Source organism: Vespa crabro, chromosome 3, assembly GCF_910589235.1.
Source record: "Vespa crabro chromosome 3, iyVesCrab1.2, whole genome shotgun sequence".
NCBI classification, from domain to species: Eukaryota; Metazoa; Arthropoda; class Insecta; order Hymenoptera; family Vespidae; genus Vespa; species Vespa crabro.
Window position 1 is genome coordinate 8457662 of NC_060957.1, and position 17480 is coordinate 8475141.

The following is a 17480-nucleotide window of genomic DNA, read 5'->3' on the forward strand; positions in this document are numbered from 1 at the left end:
TCGATAAATCATTTCCTATCACTTTTCTCTCTCTCTCTCTCTCTCTCTCTCTCTCTCTCTCTCTCTCTGTTTCTCTCTCTTTCTCTTTCTCTTTCTCTCATTCAAACACGCACACATTCTTATATATACATTTATCTAAAGACTCGGAACATTCACTTGTACAACTCATTCAAACGTATTTAACACATTCACTCTCATCATCTTTATATATGTACACAAACAAGCACGCGTTCACGCATATAAATACACACATATACACAGACAGGCACACACAGACATATTTATGTATGTGTATATATATATATATATATATATATATATATATATTTACGTATACACACATGCATTGTATATATAAGGCATTGGTCAGGTGAGCGGATATCGAAGAAATTTCTCGCTCGATTCAATCGGAATTCGAAACTGGTCTAACGATGATATCGAATTTCTCGACGCTTCAATGATTCGTTATATCGAACGGTGGACTCTCGGATCGAAATCGACATTGATTCACCGACCGATGTTCGCCAAGCGATCGATTAAAGTCAACGACAGGAGGGATTTCCTGCACTTGCCATGTCCTCTGTGACCCTCTGCGTCAATGAACCGAACACAACAAGCCCAACCAAAAGAGAGAAAGAGAAAGATTTATCGTTGAAAGTACACGCTTAACACTTCCTCGATATAAACAAAATGGATCGCAAGTTAATATATTAACCATTCCTGATTCGAAAAAAAAAAGAAAAAAAAAAGAAAAAAAAAAGAAAAAAAAGATAATAAAAGAATGTATTGTATTATGATAAAATGAAATCTTCCATATATATATATATATATTTTTTTTTCTCATACAAATAAATAATCTTAATTTAAAATTTAAATCATTATATATAGTTTATTTTTTCTATTTAAACTAATCTAAACAAATTCATAGATATTTATTATTAATTTGTCACTATATATTTATATCCACTGTATATGTATATATTATATATATATTATATATATATTATATATCTATATATATGTGTATGTGCGTGTGTATTGTGTATTTCAAAACTCAACACACGAATAATGAGTAATAATTAAGGAGGTCAAGGCAAATATTTTTTATCAAACAACATGAAGTCGATGATTTGTCGTCATACCATTACAACGACCAAGTTGTCAGCGTAAAGAGCTTGAAAGTTATCAACAGTATATTTGCGGTGGTAACAGCAATTTGTACAGATGGAATGATTTCCATCAGTCAGTTGTCAATTTTATGTCTGTGTGATCAGTATAACTGGTTTATTTCGTTATCATTCAATACCTGCCCAGTAGTTACGCTCCATCAACGAAATGTTTCCGGCCTCATGTTGTCAGACTAAAAATGTTTGAATTGGCTTTCCTAACCAATCCCTCACAGTATGCGTATTAAAGTTTTGAAACATTTTATATATTTATATGACTCAAATAAAATTTTACACAAAATTTGTATACAATTAAATCAAAAATTTCATTTTTGGAGCTAATTGTAATATATATAATTTAAGACTGTAAAATTTATAATTAAAAAATGATTATATATATATATATAATATCAATTTTTTATATAATTTGTATATAATATTTGGTTAATTAATAATTATTATATAGTATTTATATATTTATATTTAGTTATATAATTTATATAATATCAATTTCTTTGTATAATTTATTTACATAATATCAATTTATAATTAAAAAGAAATATTTTAAATACATCAAAACGTTAATTCTTTCTTATTAGATTTTTACATTTTCACTGTCTTAAAATCTGTTTTGTCTTGTAAAAAATCAAATCGGATTATAAATTAAAGAAAGAATTTTATTTATTCTTTCTTCTTCAAAAATCATAACGCGAAATTGTAGATCCATAAAAAAAAAAAAAAGAAGAAAAAGAAAAAGAAAAAATGAAAAACATAGAAGAAAAACAGCATTGAAAGTTAGATTCAAAATTAAATTCGGCCATCTTGTTGTATAATTTAACCCTTAGTGTCCCCGAACAACGAAGTGATCGACGACGATATGACGATCGATCCTATCGATGTATATCTCGAAGAGGAGAGAATTTACGAAAGGGGACCATCACCGTATGATGTCGGTCGAGTTATCGGTGCGTACGTGTACGCGCATTTAAGCCGATGACGTCGACGTGGCTCGGTTAACCATTCGAGCGTCATTAATCCTTCCTAATGAGTATCGATGTCTTCCCTTTACCCTCTGAGCCCTTGCCAAGCCCGTTTTGTCCCCTATTGTCATCACCGTTAGCGATCATCGTTACGTCTCAAAGCTACCTAGATGCGAATCTATTTCTATGTGATATCAACGTCGACATTGAATTTAATAATACTAGTACGAGATTTAATTCGAGATTCAGTTTAAAACAATGATTTCAATTTTTATAAACCTTCAAACAATTTTTTTTTACAATAGTAATTGATATCAAGTTGAAAATAAATAAAATGTAACGTCAAAAAATGATACTTCAAGGAGAAAAACAAGAGGAATAATATTATACGAATATGCGTCTCAATAACTTGTCATTGAATTTTATGATGGAATAAATTAACGATTCGAAAATAAAAAAAAATAAAATGAAATAAAAAACAAAAAAAAAACAGTTTCTTTGTAAAGATCTTTTGATTTGTCGAACTTACAAAATTTGCATTCGAATGCATGGGAAGTTTCGACCTCATATATTATACACATTATCTCAAAAAAAAAGCCTGACTAAAATAAAATTTCAAAAGAAAAAGAAAAAAATAAAAAAAAAATACAAAGCATAAAAAGAAGAAAGAAAAAGAAAATGTAACGTGAATAAAAATGAAAATGAAAAGAAATGTTTCAACGTGGAAAAAAAATGAAAGAAAAATATCATACGAAAGTTAGTCTCAATAATTTATCATTGAATTTCATGATAGAATAAATTAACGATTCGAAGATAAGAAAAAAGAAAAAAGAAAAAAGAAAAAAGAAAAAAGAATAGTTCATTGTAACAAACTTCTAATTTCTCGAACTTACAAAATTTGCATTCGAATGCATGGTAAATTCGATCTCATATATTGTACATGTCTCCCCCCCTCTCCCCCTCCACCATTTACTTCCTGAAAAAGAAATAAAATCGAGTAAAAGAAAATTGGGGAAAAGAAAAAAAAAACAGACGAAAAAAGAAAAAGAATAAAAGACAAAACTCATTGAATGTAAATCTCCAACGACGAGATTACGTGTGACCATAGTTTGCGAATAAGCACGTTTCTGCTTCCTCGCTCGTAAAAATTGCATTGGACTGTAATGAAAAAGTCTATCGACTGTATGCGTATAAACTTCTTTTAACCTTTTTCTTTTCATTTATTTCTTTTCCTTTTATTTTCCTTTTCTCTCTATTTTTTTTTTTTTTTTAATTTAATGAACAAAAAAAAGGTAATAAAAAACGTGCATAAAGAAACTAAAATCAAATCACCATATGCCATTTTGTTTGACTATACGATCACGATATTATTATCAACGACGCGAATGTATTGTAATAAATCCCGGAAAGAAATATTAAAAAAAAAAAAAAAAGAAAAAAGAAAAAAAAATGAAAGAACGAAAGAAGAAGCAAAGAAACGAGTTATAAAGGATGCCAATCAAGAATTTCTTTATCGACTTGGTTATTTTACAAATGTCGCGTCGAGAGTTTCATTCGAGTTGCGAATGAATCCCTCTCTCTCTCTGTGTGTGTCTCTCTCCCTCTTTCTCATTTTTTTTACTCTGTTGTAATCTGATCTGTTTATCCAGTGAATCGAAAGTGGTGGAAAAAATTGCGTACAATTTTTTTGAGAACGAACAAAGGGGAGTTAAACAAAATCCCGACAATTTTGTCAAAGAACCAATAATAACAACGTATTCGTTTTTTCTCCTCCTCCTCCTCTCCCTCTCTCTCACTCTTTCTTTCTCTCTCTCTCTCTCTTTCTCTCATACACATAGACACATAAAAATACATATACACCACCAATCGTTAAACGTTCTCTTTTTATCTTTCTTCTTTCGTCTCCCCGTTTTATCTCCCGGAATTCCTAATTTGTTTTGAATCGTTCGATAACGAGAAAGAATTTGCTTGATTAGAAGAAAGAAAGAAAAAGAGAAAGAGAAAGAGAAAGAGAGAGGGAGAAAGAGAGAGAAACTTTCCGTCAGAAAAAAAAGGATGAGATAAACATCTTGATAAAAGCATCGACGCTGCAATTAACCAATCCTTTCTATTTTTAAACGCTGACGTGCCCACGTTAATATTTATACTGACGCTTTGATATTTTTCTCCTTTTCTTTTTGATAATTATGATGAAATATTTCCTTTTGAATTCCGTAGACAAAATCGAACGAATTTTAATGACACATATTTACAGATTTATATAAAAATGTATCACCAATCATTTTAACAAATATTTCGTAAATATTTTGTATTTTTCTCTTCTTTTTCCTTTCTTTCTTTCTTTTTTATTTTTTTCTTTTTCTTTTTTGTTCTTTTGATATTTTTCTTGTCATTGCTCTAATAACGTTATGAATGACGCACTCATACGTTTTCTTTCTTTCTTCATTTTACTCAATTAATTTATATCTCGATAGATAATAAAACATTTCCTATTTATTATAAGTTATACTTAGTACAATATAATTATATTAATATAAGTTTAACGTTAGATAATTTTTTGTTAGACACCATACAACGAAAAAGCTTGAATTGCAGTGGATCGATATCCAAAATTTGATGGATAATAATGCCTTAAAGTCTTTTATTAAAGAAAAAGAAAAAGAAATAGAAAAAAAAATACAAAATACAAAGCGAATGATAATTAATGGGAAATTAATCGCAATTAATATAGATTTCGCAAGATCGCTCATTACTTAAATATTCAAAAAGAAAGTCGGAAAAATTTTGAGAAGTATCAAGCATCTAACGACGTCCTTCGTGACGGAATCTCCGCAGTATTCACGGTCAAGAACGCTATTTGTTGTTTTTTCCCAAAGAGAAAGAGAGATCGAAAGCAAACTCGATAAGGATGGCAGGCGCTTACGTAAGCGCACACACGTTCCATATTTTACTCCCGTTCGGTAAATTTGCCCCTCCCAACCCACCTCCGCATTTCCATTCGGTATTACAGTGCTCTCGTTTATCCTCTTTCGAGAACTATAAAAATATTGATCGATATGTGAAACCTCGAGGATTATAATCCTGGGAAACGAAAAGAATGAGATAAATCCAACCAAATTATTATTATATGCAATATTATAAAAATATATTTCCTTTTTTTTTCGGTTATCGCCTACTAACTACTCGAGTTATTTCGAGTTTTTGCAAAAATGAGAGTAAAAGAAAAAAAAAGAAGAACACAGATCACCGAAGGAATTATCCTAATTCATACTGTCACAGAAAATACTCGGGAATTCAGTCGAACTAAGAGGAAAGAGAGACAGACAGAGAGACAGACTGAGAGAGAGAGAGAGAGAGAGAGAGAGAGAGAGAGAGAGAGAGAAAGAGAGAGAGAAAGAGAGAGAGAGAGAGAGAATTATTAGGTGTAATTAAGTGTGAACGATTTATGAGTAGTGACTAAATGAATTACGCGTAATCAAGGCTAAAAGTAGATCAAACCAAAATAAATTAGATAAATCTCTTGAATAATATCAAACGTAAACCGATACGTGAGTAATAATTGCAACTTAAAATTATTAAACAGTAACAGTTGTTCATTACATTGTATTATAAAAACGATTAAAATCAATTCGTAGATTGGAAAGAAATGTCAGAAAATTTATCAAATATTTTTGACAAATTTATTTGAAAAAAAAAATAAAAAAAGAAAAAAATAAACAAATAAATAATATCTTAACCGTACTATTGTGCAAGTGACAATCATTAATGATCTTACGATTAATTATAAATTTTATATGTATAAACAAAAAAGAAAATAGAGTTTAAGCATGACCTTTAATGATTCTATTTATTAATGATTCTGATATTTCTTTAAAGATTCTTTAGTGATTCTATTCAGAATACGACTCGTGCAAAAGAAATAAATAATACGAACAAAGGTATAATTAAAAAAAAAAAAAAAAAAAAAAAAAAGAACAAATAAATAAAAATAAAAATAAAAATGAACGGAAAGAAAATTAATTAAAACTATAGTTTATTATATAATTAATTAAAAAAAACCAATAGAGTTTCTGCAACACGTTTGATTCATATTAAAGAAGCTTGCGTCGCCATGAAAGATCACACTCATTCATGGAACACATTACACGACTATAACCACGCAACTGCTAACCTTCTCTCCTCTCTCTTATTCTCTTTCTCTCTCTCTTTCTCTCTCTCTCTCTCTCTCTCTCTCTCTTTCTCTTTCTCTTTCATTCACTCTTACTTAAAGTAAGATCAACGATGTGACGCTTGTTGACAGAGAGAGAGTGAGAGAGAGAGAGAGAGAGAGAGAGAGAGAGAGAGAGAGAGAGAGAGAGAGAGAGAGAGAGCAAGAACAAGCAACATCAACCTCAGCTTTTCGTAACGCATCAAACTTGAATCGTCGACGAGTCTAGCATTTTTTCGATAAGAACACATGACGCATCATCGAATCTTCGATAACTCGACAATATTTATATACATAAATATGTATAAATATGCATAAATAATATATATATAGATAGATATATATGTATAGATAATATGTATTGGATTGGCAACTAAGTGATTGCAGATTTTGTCGTTTCCTTCTTATTTGAAATCCGGTAATTACTTAGTTGCCAACCCAATATATACATATATGTATAAATAATACATATAGAGATATACATATAGAGAAAAATACATATATATATATATATATACATCCGTATGTTATTTATTATAAGATAAAGAATATATTTGCAACGTAAAAATTTCTGAACGAATGTTTTTGATTCTTTCAAAAATTCTAATAAATTATTGTACGATATGTTAAATATTCGATTATTTTTTTCTTTTTTGTTTTGTTTTTGTTTTTGTTTTTTTTTTTTTTTTTTTTAATTGAATTAAAGAGAGAAACAAACGAAATTTTTTATATATCAACAAACTACGCCGAAAACAATGTTTTTCTTCTTTAATACAAGGGTGACAATAATATCTGCGTTCATATATTACTAACACAGATCAGACTTTAATCGATCGTATTTTTTTTCCATCGAATCGATGACGTATTCTCTACACTCGAAATAGCGAACGTTTTAAAAATAGATACGACCGATAAAAAGTAACAAATCCGGATATGCCGAACGGTGAAAGATCGTCCCGTTGGCGCCTCAATTTTCCGCTGCGAAATTCACCGAATACCGAAGTGTGTCAGATAAGGCTCGTTCTCGAAAGTATCACGTATGTGTATCGCGATAAGATAATCGATAAGTGCTAAATCGAGCCTTCTCAATTACACGAATCTACCGAACTTTTATCGACTCTCTCTATCTCTTTTTCTCTCTCTCTCTCTCTTTTTCTCTCTCTCTCTATCTATCTATTTATCTATCTATCTATCTTTATTTCTTTATCTCGTTATATCTTATTAATATTTTTAAATGTTATTAATTAAATTAAAAACAAATTACATGAGAAATGTGTAAATAATTTAAATATTTCCTTTAACACTCTCTTTTCAGTCCTATTTCGTTCATAATTCATATACCGTCGAGTTTCGTTAAATTTTTAGCTAAATAAATTTTTCCCTTATCTCTGTCATGCGCCTGTATTTTATTTCAGTAATTTTTATTTATTCTCTTTTTCGTTGTACTCATTCTATCTCTCTCTCTCTCTCTCTCTCTCTCTCTCTCTCTCTCTCTCTCTCTTTCTCTCTCTATCTCTCTGTGTCTCGCTTTGTATTCGTACAAATCTGCTGGTCTCTCAACGAAATAAATTTTTGCTTACTCTCTCTTTTTCTCTCTCTCTCTTTCTCTCTCTCTATCTATCTATCTCTTTATCTATCTATCTATCTCTCTTTCTCTGTTCCTATTCTATCTGCCTTTGAAGAAGAAACACGCTATCGATCTCAGCCAATCGGTCGTTCCTCTTCACGTGTGAAAAACGGCGAATCGCACCGATAAATCCGTGCAGTCACGCATCGACGAGCCTTTCTTCAAACGAGGAACCGTTCGTTCGTTTAACGCTGGTAAAATTAACTTCGACTGGTAGGCCTATAATTTCTTCGATTCAAAACTTTCGTACAGCAACATTCAAAAGTATTTTTATTACTTGATGATCTATTAGATCGAGTCGAAATTAATTATATAAAACATTTCTATGACCGTCGTAAAAAGGGATCGTCGTTGAAAAGGAAATATTTCTAACATTACGAAAAACTTCATTTATAAATATCGAATAAAGAGTCATAAAAGGGAAAGGGGGAAAAAGAAGAGAGAGAGGGAGAGAGAGAGAGAGAGAGAGAGAGAGAGAGAAGAAATAAAAATTCTATCCGTTTTCTTTTCAAATTAATGACAATTCGCAAAAAAAAAAAAGAAATTAATTTATCCAATACAATCATATTCAACTATTGAATTATATTACTTTGATATAATACTTTAATATACTTTAATATATTTCCTTTGGTTTATCTAAAAACAAAAAGAAAAAAGAAAAAAGAGAAAAAGAAAAGAAAAAAAATGAAGGAAAGTATCTGGAAATAGTTAGGAAAACTCAATAAACTGACGAAACTACGTAATCGAGCAAAACTTTTGACCAACGTTGTATGTACATGCAACAAACATACATACATACATACATACATACATACATACATACATACATACATATATACATACGTATGTACAACATATGCTGTTGGTGATTTCTATGCTAGGTGCTCGTTTCACTGAAGATAGCGCGAAATTTAATCGAATTTTATGGCCCGCGAATCGCGATCGCGTCGAGACAATATATTTTTTTCTTCTTTTTTTACTCTCCCTTCTTTTTTTTCTCTCTTTCTTTTCTATTTTATTTCTTGCATCGAAACAAATATAGAAGACGGATTAAAATGAGTACGGCACGTGTTGTTTCAATATCTAAAATTGAATTCGTCTGTGAGGATTTTAAATTACTTCTTCATTTATTTTAAGTATACCAATTATTACTTCAATTGTTCTTATTATTATTATTATTATTATTATTATTATTATTATTATTATTATTATTATTTCTTTTTTTAAATTCGTTCCTTTAACAAATTGATAATTATTAGATTAATTAAATTATCGTTTTGATTCTTTTTAAATGATAATTATTATTTTGATTATTAATTTTGTTTTCCTTTCTTTTCTCATTTTTTTTTCTTTTATCTGTTTCTTCCCATCTATAAATAGAAGAATTCGATGCGAGAAAAAAGGAAAAAGAGAAAAAGAAAGAAGAGAAGAAAAAAAGAAAAGAAATGAAAGAAAATTCGAATAATTCGATCTTTTTAACGATCTCTATTCGTTCGCGTCGAGAACTTCGCTTAGATATCTCGAGATAGCTCGATAATTCGATAGCTATCGAGATAGAAGCATACAGGCCTTCTGCATTCCTTACGAGTGTATCCACCGTTATGTAGGTATTTTGTTTATGAGCTAGTGCCAACCCCGCATCGTTCGCCCGATGGCCAAGGCGCATACGAAAATATTTGGGAAACTTGCCAGAGAGAGAGAGAGAGAGAGAAGAGAGAGAAAGAGAGAGAGAGAGAGAGAGAGAGAGAGAAAGAGAGAAAGAGAGAAAGAGAGAGAGAGAGAGAGAGAGAGAGAGAGAGAAATAAAGGTAAAGATAAAGAGGTAAAGAGGAAGAAAAGTAAATACGTATTTTATTTCGTTTATTAATCACAAGTGAAAACAACGACCGAATTAGATATCCACTCGTCTGTTTTTCGATCTTCTTTCGGCTTAAAATAAAGTAAAATAAACAAAATAATAATAATAATAATAATAATAATAATAATAATAATAATAATAATAAAGAGAAGGACCAAAGAAGAAGAAAATTGAAATTTGTAATAAAATATTTTTGGACTACTCTCGTCGACGTCAAACATATTTTTTTCTTCCTTTTAAATAACTATAACTATCTTTTTCTTTTTTTTCTTTCGTTCTTCTTTTTTTATACTAAATGCACTTTAATAAAAGAGAACTGTATTGGGGTTGGGATTATGGTCGGGAGTAAAGAGAAATCCAAAATAAAGGATGAGAGTAAAATAAAACTGTCGACCGATTGCCAAATTTATATCATAAAGACGTTTCGAAAGTATCACAATTTTTGAGCCCAAAACGTTCGCTTAAAATCCTCTTGACTCCGGCTTAAACTACCATCGTGTTATATAGAGATGAGATGCTATAGTAGTCACAAGCGGCGCGTGAAAGACAGATATATTTGCCTTTCGAGGAAGGAAGGAAGGAAAAAAAATGGAGATAAAACGAGAAGAAAGAAAAGAGAAAAAAGAAAAGAGAAAAATATAAAAGACAAAAAAAAATGTCACCTTTAAAGGGAGTTAAGCGGATAAAAACGCCCTTCCTCACAGGCTTATCTTCTATCCCTTCTACTATGTACGACTCATTTTTTTTTCTTTTTTACGCATACGCACAGCATACGCACACTCACACACACACACACAGTGCATATATATATATATATATACACAGAGACGTGCACTCTATTTTCTCCTTGATACGTGGAAACGTCGTATACACGAATACTTAAGTCTAGCGTAACTCTTATACCATAAAGGGCAAAGACGCGTAAATCAAGTTTCTGTGGAAGCTTCGAAGGGATCATCCTCGAAACCCCTGTGCCTTTTATCTTTTCCTCTTTATGAAGAAAACGCGGAGAAGAGAAATATTCTCCTGAGACAGTTACGATTTTTCATCCATTAAATCAACCTATACTCTCACTCTCTCTCTCTCTCTCTCTCTCTCTCTCTCTCTCTCTCTCTCTCTCTCTCTCTTGCTTTCTTTCCATCACTTTTTATGAACTTGACGTTAAAATAGCTAAGTGAAAATAAGAAAAGTAAGAAAAAAGAATTAGTGGGCCGAAGAGTCGATAAAAAAAAAAAAGAAAGAAGACAAAAAAAAGAAGGAAAGAAAAGAAAAAAATGAATTCATTTTTCCTGAATAATACGACGATAAGAGGTTTGTGTAATTTCTAATATCGTTGATGACTTCATCTTTCTAATGACGAAATATTTTCTTTTACTTAAAAATTAGAAATACAATTGGTCGTATAAGTATTCGTCCTGCTATTTAAATTCAAATAACTTTTTATAGATTGGAGAAATAGTTTTGTATATTTGAGTAGGTATGTGTAAGAATTAATATACTAAATGTGTCGTATACACAGTGCACACGTACATCGACAATTAAAAATAAAAATGATGAGATGAGAGCAATGTTTCTTTATAGGTGTGATAAAAAATACAAAAAAAAAGCATTTTTTTTCTTTTTTTTTTTTTCATCTTATTTCTCCTTTTTTTTTTAATATTTTATTAGTTATACTTTTGTAAATCATTATACATTCCGACTTCACGAGTTTGCACGAAAGAAAAAAAAACTCACAGTTTCGTATTTTTTTCTTATACTAATTTCAAAATACATTCAATATTTTAAAATTCATTCGCTTATCAACATACTCGACTCGATCATGTTAACGATGATGGACATTTGACTGGTAAGTCAATTGAAATTATATATACATGAATAATATTATGAAAGTATTATTTCTCGTTTTTCGTTGAAGAAATAGAAATAGAAAGAGAGAGAGAGAGAGAGAGAGAGAGAGAGAGAGAGAGAGAGAGAGAAAGAGAAAGAGAAATAAAGAGAAAGAGAGAGAGAGGGAAAGAAAGAAATAAAGAGAAAGAGAGAGAGAGAGACAATGAGCGTTAAGAGAAGTCGTAAAAGTCTGCATGACCGGCGAAATGTGACGAGGACGACGGCCACCTGTGGCTCTTCTCTCTATATCGAGACGATGAATGCGCTCGCGCGTTTCGAGAGAGTGGCCCATACCCGTTATCACCTCTTCGCTTCTGAATTTCTCTCCTCCTCCGTCCTCCTCCAGTCACCTCTTCCTTCTTTTTCTTATTCTTTTCTTTTTTTGAGAAAGAGAGAAAATAGGATGGAGTATCATTTATTTTTTCTTAACTATATTTTTACGTACATATGTACATTCGCATTAAGTAAAATTTTTATATACACGTTTATGTATATTTATAACTTAAATTAATATAACTTTTATATATATATATATATATATATATATATATGTTATGTTATAATAAATAAATGGAAAAATATAGTTAAAGCAAATAAATGCTATTCGTATGTATATACATACACGTATATATGTATGTATGTATGTATGTATATACCGGTGATATATGTATATTTAACTTTTCTGCGATATAATAATAAAGAGAAACGAAATGCTTTGTATAATTTCACATAACAGTTTAAATACCGAATTACTAAACGTTAAAATTACATTAATATTTACAATAATTTTTAATTACATTAAAATTACATTTAATATAAATACCATCTTTACTTGCTAAAATTTGATTAAAATTTGTCCTACGTATATATCACTATTACATATCTCTCTCTCTCTCTCTCTCTCTCTCTCTCTCTCTCTCTCTCTCTCTCTCTCTCTCTCTCTGTCACTCTCTCTTTCTTCAAAGTGTCCTTTCTAAAGTGATAAATCACCTATTATATCGTTCTATTCATATTTCTCATATTAATCATTATAATCGTACAGTATTTTCTATAGCAATTAATAAAACTTTTATAAAATACATTTCAGAGAGATTCGATAACGATTGAAACTTCGTATGACACGCGATCGATCTAAAGAGAAACATACTCTCTTTCTCTTTCTCTCTCTCTCTCTCTCTCTCTCTCTCTCTCTCTCTCTCTCTCTATCTCTCTCTCTCTCTCTCTATCTCTCTCTCTCTCTCTCTCTCTCTCTCTCTCTCTCTCTCTCTCTCTCTCTCTCTCTCTCTTTCTTTCTGGTCGAGGTGTCGTCTAGCGAAAAATAAACTTCGAGCTGAGCGTCTCGCGATAAGCGAAGCAACAGCACCAGCGGAGCGCCAACGAGTCCTCAAGGTCAACCCTGAAATTCCAGATCCGTTCCGGACCGTCGATGACAGACGCCACAGTAAAAAAAAAAAAAAAAAGAGAATAAAAATGAAAAGAGAGAGAGAGAGAGAGAGAGAGAGAGAGAGAGAGAGAGAGAGAGAGAGAGAGAGAGAGATAGAGAGAGAGAGAGAGAGAGAGAGAGAGAGAGAGAAACAAGCACATGAAAATTATCGAAATTTGAATACTTCGATTGAATGCATTGATTTTTCATTTGTTTGTAAAACTAAGAAAAAAAAAGACAAAAAAAAAGAAAGAAAAAAGAAAAGAATAAAGAAAAATCATTAATTCAAAACGATACTTCTCTATTTACGTAAAAAGTTACGCAGGAAGTGTTCATGCAAATACGCGGGAAACGTTCGTAGTTGGCGAGAAATACGATCTTCGATGAACGTAAACTCAATGGCAGGAAAACAAACTGTACGTCTATGTATATACTATGTATCAATGTATGTACGATGTATCCCTCGTATGATGAATGACTCGACGGGTGAAGAAAGTACGACGCAATTTACATAGTCTATATAATCGATCCAGCCCATTAATAATATCGCTCGAAAGATCTTTCGAATATAAATCCCCCCTCCCCTCCACTCCCTCCTGTCCTATCCTTCCCTTTTCTATTCTAAAAACGATTTACGATAGAATAGAACGATGTATCCTTATAACGGTACGTCTTCTCTCGTTTACATGCGTTTATACGTTTTAGAAAAAGTAATTAGAAATATGAACGATTTAAACGATCATGAATTAAAAAAAAAAAAAAGAAAAAAAATGAAAGGAAAAAAGAAAGAAAGAATCGAAAAGAAGAGAAAGAATAATATTAAGAAAAAGTAAAATAAAATAAAATGAATGAAAAATGAAGGAAGGGAGAAAGCAAAGAAAAGAAGAGATGAATAATTAATTCCAAAATATAAAAAAAATCGGAATATTAAAGAAGTTAGATTGATCATATGTTTCATTTCAATTAAACGATATTGTATATTCAACGCAAATGTATAACACGTTAGTAAGACTATATTAAAATTTGTTATGATTTTACATTACGCAAGAATCACTTATATTATTCCAAAAATCATTTCCCATTGTATATCAACATAACGTAACGTAACGCGTAACGTAATATACTCTAAGTCATGTATACATTAGAAAAATTCTATTCAAAGTGCGATATCATATGGAAATTTCAATATTTATTGATCGATCGTAATGGGAAGAGAAGGAAAGAAAAAAAAAAGAAAAAAAAAAACAAGGAAAACATGAAAAAGAAAAAGAAACAATATGTGCAATCAAAAACTCATTCCCCGAACAGAAATGTCTTACACGAGATTTTACGATTCCCACGCGGCCAAACTTGATCTTCCATCTCTCTCTCTCTCTCTCTCTCTCTCTCTCTCTTGTTCACGTAGAGCAAAGTCACCGACACGAATTTGGCAGAACGACAAACTGTGCCGTTTCTCTGTGATTGGCCGATTCAACGGCCGCATCAAGTTCAAACTTCGTGCCACCACGACTGCCTCTCTCGTAGAGCTAATTTCGTAACGAATTACGTACTTACTACGACACAATCATCGTGTATTTCTCTCTCTCTCTCTCTCTCTCTCTCTCTCTCTCTCTCTCTCTCTCTCTCTCTTTCTCACGTCCTATATACATACTATAAATTCATGCACGCCGCCGCTTTTACGAATTCTAATTCGCGATTATCGAACATCGCATTGCGCGTGATCGACCGTCTCCTAATAAATAAATTTTCCAGCTCGTAACGTTTCAAACTATCGATTCGAATGATTGAAGATCTCTTGCATACGATTAATAAAAAATTTGTCGGATTATGTGAAGAATCAAAAAAAAAAAAAAAAAAGAAAAAAAAAGAAAAAGAGAAAAGACCACCAAGTGAATCGATCGAAGTAGACACCGGGCGATACGTCGGCCAATTTTTCAAATTTTTTTTAACGCTAATTTGTCATTGATACTTACGACTTCATCTCTTCTTTTCTTTTCTGTTCTTTCCTTTCTTTTTTTTCTATTCCAAAGTCAAAACGAACGTCACTCACGTGTATATATATATATATATATATATACAACACATAAACACATAAAATCACAATCGACGAATCCACCTCTTAGATATCGATCCTCTTTCTTTATCGATAATAAAAATACTCGTATTCCTTTTTCTCTCGCCTCCTTGATTATTTGATTCCGTTTAAAAACAAAACGAGAAAGAAAGAGAAAAGAAAAAAAAAGAAAAAAAAAAAAAATATACCGACAAGAAAAAAAAAAAAGTATGAACGAATAGATTTCTATTTTACCGTGTTCTCCCTTTTCGTTTTTCTGTTTTTTTATTTTTTTCCTTCTTTTTCTTTTTCTTTTTTTTTTTTTGTTTCTTTTTTTTTAATTCTGAAGTCGACGTCAAATTTGTATTCGTATTTTGTCTACGCGCATGCGAATACGAGCAGAATGAGGGGGTGGGGACGGGGGGACGGGGGAATTACAGGGAAAGCACAACGTGAAGAAAATATTACGAAAAGAAACGACGTTCGCGTTAGGTACCGACCGAGTGAGAGACTGACTAGAGCCGCGACTCGCCGCTCGGTTTTATACGACTGACTGGTTTCCCCCCCATTCGCACACGTTGCGTACGTACGCACTCAAGGAGGTAACGTCGTGTATACCTGCCTAAAGTCGAGTTTACATTCGACTCCTCGAGACTTATTCGCGCTTCTCTGTCTCTCTCTCTCTCTCTCTCTCTCTGTCTCTCTCTCTCTTTCTTCCTGTTTTTCTTTCTCTCTCTTTTTTTTTATCGAGATCAGCACCGCGATCTCTTTCATACACGCATAACGACTACGATATAATTTCGAAGTGTCTGCAAATTTTCTATTTTTTGTTTTTTTTTTGTTCTTTTCTTCTTTCCTTTTTTTTCTTTTCTTTTCTTTTCTTTCTTTTTTCTTTTTCTTTTTTCTTTTTTTTTTTGCTTTTGCTTTTTTTTTCCTTAAACCCGACCGACTTGTTTTCAAACTCGAATCCACATAATCACGAGTTATGTTATCTGCCGTTCTTCCGAAAATATCTCGATCTTTGCATTCTTTTCTTCATTTTTGTTTGTTTTCTCTTTTTTTTTTCTTTTCTTTCTTTTTTGTTTCATTTATTTTCTTTCTCTTTTTTCCTTCGCTCTCTCTCTCTTTTATTTTTCTTCTTCCTTACACAAAATGGATTCCCCGAGAAAAGAAAAGGCAAAGCTAGAATTGGCTCGTACGGAGAAAGTTTCGTAGTTTTTAAAAATAAACGATCATATAAATTCTTTCGTACCCATAAGAGTTTTAAATATAATCGAATTGAATTTAATAAAACAACCAGTAAATGCTAATCTTATGAGTATTTCTTATGCAAAATAATAAAAAAGAAAAAAAAAGAAATAATACAAAAAAAAAATTCTATCAACGCGATATATTCATATCTCGTATATAAATATAAAAACTATCATGATTTCTTTATACTTCGAATCACTTTCCAGTTTTATAGAAACGTGTATATGTAAAAAAAAAAAAAAAAAAAAAATAGAAAAAAAGAAATTACATAATCAAGAAAAATCAAGAGGAGAGAGAGAGAGAAAGAGAGAGAGAGAGAGAGAGAGAGAGAGAGGGAGTGAGGGAGTGAGAAGGAAAAGAAAAAAAAAAAAGAAAAAAACCGATGTGTTAACATGTCGAAAGAAAAAGGAAATAAATGATGCACCGAATGATACTTATTCGCGTGGAGAGGACAAATGCAATTGAATCAACGGTGTCTGATCGTGGCAGCTTTTTCTACTTGATGCACGCGTTAGGGAGTTTGGAAAGACCGATACATTCTGCACCGTGCTATGACCAGCATAACGCGAGAAACGTGACGAGCGTGTCGAACATCGTTTGATCGATAGGCACACGACGGTCGGCTTTTAAAAGGGGGCGGGGCGGGGCGAGGCGGTGCGGTGGGGGCCGGGGGGGAGAGGAGGAAGAGAAAGAGAGACGGAAAGAAAGACAGAGAAAAAGAGAAAGAAAGAGATAGATATATAGAGTGTACGAAAAGGTAAAGAGAATCCGGCAAATTTCCTCGATGTCAAACTGGAAACGTAGCCTTACGGGATGTGACACATGAGTCATCTCCACGTTCGCTATCAGGTAGGCGAAGCTTACCGACCCTGACTATACCCGCTACTTTTATTTCTGTCCTTCACCGAGTGAAAGAGAAAGAGAGAAAGAGAGAAAGAGAGAGAAAGAGAGAGAGAGAGAGAGAGAGAGAAAGAGAGAGAGAAATAGATATAGATAGAGATAGAAAGTAAGAGAACCTCAACGCGTACC

General features: G+C 31.8%; 1 protein-coding gene and 1 long non-coding RNA gene across 2 annotated transcripts in view; both read right to left on the bottom strand.

Moving 5' to 3' along the window:
* Window positions 1-16479, bottom strand: part of LOC124422727 — a 69725-nt gene extending 53246 nt beyond the window's left edge. Inside the window, exon 1 of the long non-coding RNA XR_006941912.1 lies at window positions 15121-16479. This is a non-coding gene — a long non-coding RNA (uncharacterized LOC124422727). The remainder of the gene's footprint in view (window positions 1-15120) is intronic.
* LOC124422726 (cysteine-rich motor neuron 1 protein-like) overlaps window positions 1-17480 on the bottom strand; it is a 314191-nt gene that overhangs the window by 208523 nt on the left and 88188 nt on the right. The window lies entirely within an intron of this gene.